The 6,134-nt window shown below is 38.2% G+C and overlaps 1 long non-coding RNA gene across 1 annotated transcript; it reads left to right on the top strand.

Annotated features, from left to right (window-relative positions):
• Positions 1-2,106: 2,106 nt before the first annotated feature.
• On the top strand, positions 2,107-5,164 carry LOC120435852. The gene is made up of 3 exons (XR_005609972.1): positions 2,107-2,390; positions 2,862-2,984; positions 4,468-5,164. It is a non-coding gene; the product is annotated as an uncharacterized LOC120435852 (long non-coding RNA).
• Positions 5,165-6,134: the final 970 nt, after the last annotated feature.

Below are 6,134 nucleotides of genomic sequence, written 5' to 3'. Positions count from 1 at the left end.
AATTAAAGAAAATAATATTTTAACAATCTGAACACTGTAATGAAATAAAGGAGATGGCTTATTTACATACATGAAACACTCCTTGCCCTTATAGATGGACCTGACCATTTCACACCAAACTTGCCATTGCACACTCCGGGCTCATCTTTACAAACGACTTTATTTTGGATGCATGCATCATGCAACAGTGCAGTTTCCTACACAGTTACCGTTACCCAATCTACATTTATAATAACACTAAAAAATGACAAAATGAGAACAGCAGACATTTCAATAAAGACCATTTTAAGGAATTGAACATGATTTATTGAAGTACTGAGTTTGAGCAATAAACTATTCAGATGGAGCTGCATAGCAGAGTAGAGCCTAACAGTGGCAGGAAGTAGGCAAGGACCCTTTGGAGTCTAGATGCTGGTGGTGGCAGAGATGAAGCAGGTTAATACTTGGATGAGGAACTCATTTTGGCCAGGATAACTTGGAGATGAGATGAAGGCAGGCTTACGGTGGGTAATAAAATGAGTGGATCAGAGTGAAGATGACAGAATTAGGTTACAACATGGGAAAGTGGAAGTGATGTAAAGAATAGACTAACAGCACAAAAGCACCCAGGAACGCAGGCAGATGAGTGAATACAGAGCTTCCTTACTGAATGTATGTGTAAGCATCATTACTAATGCAAACTGAGCTAAGTAAAAATGAAGAGTAGATGGCAGCAATGCACATCTGCAACAACCAGTTGTAGAATAACCAGCCTGTCCAGCACAGAGGATAAACCGCAGAGCAGGTTAATGTGGGAAACGTGTGTTGGCATGAATCTCCTCGACAAGTTTAAGTAATCAGATTACTTTTAAAGGTGAAATCAGATTACACAAATAATCAGATTACCCCTTATGGTGTTCTCAAATTATATTTTATCATCACTGGAGGAACTTTGATCTATTCTTCTCTGCAGAGTCATTTTAATTCAGCCACATTAGCAAAGTGCCAAAGCAACTTACATGTTATTTTATTTTTGAGTCAGATGTTGACTTACGCTTTGGATAACTTCCCTGCTACATCACTGTGCTGTATTGTTTTATTTTTTCTTATGTTTTGCTTTCTGTTAATGTTGGTGAATAAAAGCCTGGTTAGTCTGCACCTCATGTCCGCCTCGAGCCTCCTATTTTAATCCAGCAGATGGTCTTGATTCAGTTATTAAAGCTCCATCTAGAGGACAGAGGCAGCAGCTACAGTTTCTACATTAATGGGGTTGTTTTTCAGGAGCTGGGCTCGGGCCCTTAGTTCTAGTGAAAGGAACTCTTCAGCATACCAAGATATTTTGTACAATTTAATGCTCTTTGTGGGAAGAGTTTGTGGCTGGCCCCTTCCTGTTCCAACATGACTGCGCACCAGTGCATAAAGCAAGGTCCATATAGACATTTATAAGTGAGTTTGGTGTGGAAGAACTTGACTGTCTGCACAGAGTCTTGACCTGAACTCAATAAAACACCTTTCAGATGAAAATGGGACGTCACTCAAGTTCATTGTTGTCATAAGCAGACAACAATGTAATGGTAAAAAGAAAACTTTGGAGAGCAGTTGTGCCTACATGACTACAGGATGCAGTGTGAGTGAGATTGACAGCTGGTAGTGAAAGAGGAGAGACAAGACTTCAGAATACTCTGTCTCTCTTGAGCTTTCGCTGAGACCACAAGACCAGTAAAGGAAGAAGATGACCTGAAGAAGATAGTGGGTTATCAACCATGCATGCATGTATAGTTGATTAAAATGTAAAATCCACAAGTTAAAAGAGAGTCCTCTCTGGAAAATGATTACATGGCTTTCGTCTTTCTTCTTTTCCTTTTTGTTCCTTATCCACTGTGAGGTCATATTTTGAATTTAGCGGCTCTCGATGCCTAATTCCTGGTGATGTCAGTTTTTTGTGTTAGGAAGGGGAAAGAGATGAAGGTTGTGAGTCCTGCAATCAAACTCTGGAGTAGATTGCAGCGCCTGCAGGGCTGTGGTCCTTGTGGTATTTTTATTAATTTACAAAAGAACAGTAGTTTCCATGAAATGTATAAAAATGGATTTTGTGAAAAAGTGTTCTTCAAATATGAGGAAGTAGACTGTGGATGAAGTCTCCTCCCCGTTATCATGATTCATGAGAAAGTTGTGAAACATGAAAATGAGGTACAGTGTTTCTTTTGAACAGCCTAAAGAGAAGAGCAAACATAGCTTCAGGAGAAATATCGCCAAATACTTGTGTTTTTCTTCTATTGTCAAAAGCTTCAGTAAAACATAAATCTTTATTAAAATTCTTCTATTATTCAGAGACAGCTGGACTAATTCTGAACTCAGGATCTTTAAGTCTGAAACGATGAGCCATTCAGACAGTGGCAATGTGGGGGAAGGTAAAGATGACTTTTCTTTTGTTCTGTATAAAAGCTATTTGACCATAATATGTTTATTCTGGAATAAAAACAGGATCATCTGCACATATCTTAAAATGTATCATCATGCTGCAAGTCTATAGATGATGATATTTACTCTGCACATTTGCAAAATATAAGCATTCAGACTTTGTTCAGTTTTATTGGTAGGAGAAAATGCCAAGACAGACATTTAATTGTAAGTTTAAAGTGACTTAGAAAATGATAAAAAGAGGAACGATTGGGGCTTGTGATGTATTCGACATGTGGTTATCCCTTATTTAGCATGTCAGTGTTTCTTTGCAGCTGTGGTCCTCCAACCTGTAACTGCTATAACTCATAAATACTGGATCATTACTAATGAATATTTCAGTGTCCTTTTACCTGTACACAGCTACATTATTTTGTGTTATTTAATTAATCCACCCTCTGTCTCCTCTAAATATTCAACAGATGAAGTTTTTGAACCTCAACATGAACAAGTAAACAGAGGGTCAAAGGTCACCACAAAAATAGGGGCGGTGGTGGTTGTCTGTGTTCTCCTGGCAACTGCTGTCTTTTTGACGTTCTGCTTCTGTGAGTTTGAACACTTTTATTCATAAACTTTATTTAAAAGCAATAACATTTCTGATCTGCTTTAAATTACCAAAGAAACAGAATTTATCTGTGCTGTTAGCTCACAAATGCACTGGCCATCTTCTGACTTCAGCACTTTATTGCAGCCACAGGAAGTCTGTGAAGAGACGATTTCACGCTCATAAAATACAAAATCACATCTGACATGAAAGATACATGAAAGTCAAGACAATTCACACACACACAAGACATGAAAACATTGGCAAGAGTGTTGGTTTGCAGCTCACGTTTAATTAAAACTAGCAACAAAAATTGTTATTCACAATATATGTGACTCCCTACATTTTTCTTTTTTTATTTAACTCCCACTGTCATTGTGGTATTTTAAAATGCTGTTTCATCTCCCTGAAGAACACCTACTTCCTCAAAACGTCTTGCTTACCTCATGGCACACCCGTTAAGAACCACTGGGTCAACATACAATAAAGCTTAATGTCATTTGGTGTTAGTGTTGATAAGCTTACAGGTGAATGAGTGATCGCTTGGAATAACTTTTGGTTGCTGCTACATGATCTCAGTTTGAGTCACATCATTTGGAGACAGACCTGCTGATGCTGCTGCTTCACTCTCTCTGGCTCTTTTTGAAATTAAAGGATTTGATGGTGTTAAGCTGTGCTGAGTTATTTTGATTGTGTCATATCTAACACTGACTCTGCTTATAGCTAAATCATTCTTAACCTGTTCATTGTGTCTGTGCACATTTCTTTTGACAGAAAGTTGCTAATGCAGTTATTCTGTGTAGGTGACTGTGAGTCCAAGTGCAGGGTGGATATAACCATTCTGCATCATTTGTCTCAATTATGACACATATTACAAGAAAGTTTTAAAAATGCAAAAAAACTAAAAAACAAAACACCTTTTCATTCAAGGCTTGCAATTGCCCCTCCTGGGAAGTCAGTCCTACCTTTCCCTGCACCCCTGCAGTATATTATACAAACAGCATTAATCAGTCTCCACACTTTAAACATCTACTGATCTGGATAAAAGTGATATTCTACCACTATGGGTTTTTCATTTGTTCGGATGAATGCATTAATGCACAATGGTCTCTATCTGCAACATGAACTTCTGACACTATCTGTGAAATTGTAAAGTACTGCACATTAGTACTGTAAAGTACACATGGTGGAATTGAACGTGGGACCTTCTTGCTGTGAGGCAGCAATGCTAACTGTAACCACCGCGTTACATAACCACTACTTGTGCATAATAAAAGTTGGATTGTACCAGCTGAGGAGACACTTAAGTCTATATTAGTGTTTAGAAAAGAACACTTAACTACAAAAGAGGGTGCATGGTTGTGGGTGAACAGCTCATCACTGATAAATAAGCTTCACTGTTGTTAGAATAGTTTTTTATTCCCGCAATTAAAAATACCAGTTTTTACTGAAGCAATTATTGTTTGTTTGTTTTTATCTCTTAGGGTGATTTACTGGAACAACAAAGAACCAGACAACTGGTTCCTCATACCAGCAACTGGTATGAGGAAAATCCTGATGGAGAAGTCTGTGACAGGACGGAGGTAAAAGGTGGCGCTCCTGGCCTGAAGTGTTGGTTTGATAAATGGTGCACTATACCTCAAAGAAATAACTTAACTGGACAGTTTGTATTTGGTTTACATCAAGTTCAGCGTACAAAACAATCTAAGTACAGGGTAGAGATAGTGAAATGACACTTTCCAACTCTGATGTCACAAACACTTAAAAGAAACTTCAAGGAAAAAATTAAAGAGAAGAGTTGAATAATATAACATGAAAAACCTATCCTTCTAATTGCTTTACCTGCTTAATCAATTAAATGTTGGTGGGGGGAGAAGGAGGGGGTGGGGTGTAGTCCCAAGTGCCAGAAAGCGAGCGGAGGAGTACGCCCTCAACAGGTCACCAGTTACATGCCAGATATATTAATATTTTATGTCTTATATCTTTTGTCTTCATTTACATTATTATTATGAGCCGCTGTTCTCGTGCTTTCTGTGAAACAGTTTCCAACCATTTATTTTTTTCTAATTTTTTTAAGCTTTTGCAAAAACAATTTCCTGGAAAAGTTTGAATGACACTGATCCAGAAAAAAAAAAAAAAAACAATTGTGCTTGATGGAAATAAACACCTCCAGTCTGTTGACTTCTTGTCATTGTGTTTTCAACATTTGAAAATAATGTGGTTACTGATTGCTGTCTGACCTGTTGAATCAAGAAATCACTTAAAGTCATTGACATCTCTCAGTCTGGAAAGGGTTACAAAGCCACTTCTTAGGCTTTGGGACTCCAGTGACCACAGTGAGAGTCATTATACACAAATGAAGAAAACAGTGGGGAATCTTTCAATTAGGGGTCAACTTACCAAAATTACTCCAAGAAGACATCAGCGACTCATGCAGGAGCTCACAAAAGAAGCCAGAACAAGTTCTAAAGAAATCCCAGCCTGTCTGGTCTCAGTTAAAGTCAGAGTTCACAAGTTGACAAAAAAAGACTGGACAAAATGAACTGACGAGACAAAGGCTGAATTTTTCACACAGGGCCAAGTATTTGGCACAAAGTTTTTAAAAAATAAAGTATTTTTTTAACATGTCCATGTAAAACATAAATTTTGAACCATTTGGAGCATTTTAAATGAGGACAATATTAACATTTCAATAAGCAGAGATCATTAGAAGCAACTGAGCATGATTTATTGATATACAGAAATTAATTAAGCTATTTGGTGATTAGTTTCAGATAGGCCATGACAGCAAAATCGAATCCCAGTGGTGATAAGAATTAGGGAAGTACTTCCCACAGTCTAGACGCTAGTGATGGTGATGAAGATGGAGATTTGGATGGAGCCTGATTAACATGGGAGAGGAGGAGGTGGGTTGCAGGGAGGTGTCTCCAAGGGAGAGTGACAGATGAGCAGTGAGATTTAAAGCATGCCAAGTGGAGACTGATTGGCCTGAAGAAGGCAGGCAGAAAGATGATTGGACTACCCTGTCATGTGAGCTTGACCGCATGGGAAAGTGAAAGTGATGCAAAGCATCCAAAACATCCAGGAAGCAGATCGATGTGACTACAGATCTTCCTTACTGAACTTACGTATAAGCTTTGTTTTATCTGGT

This window comes from Oreochromis aureus, linkage group 22 (genome assembly GCF_013358895.1).
Source record: "Oreochromis aureus strain Israel breed Guangdong linkage group 22, ZZ_aureus, whole genome shotgun sequence".
Lineage (NCBI taxonomy): Eukaryota > Metazoa > Chordata > Actinopteri > Cichliformes > Cichlidae > Oreochromis > Oreochromis aureus.
This window is presented reverse-complemented; position numbering and strand designations above follow the sequence as displayed.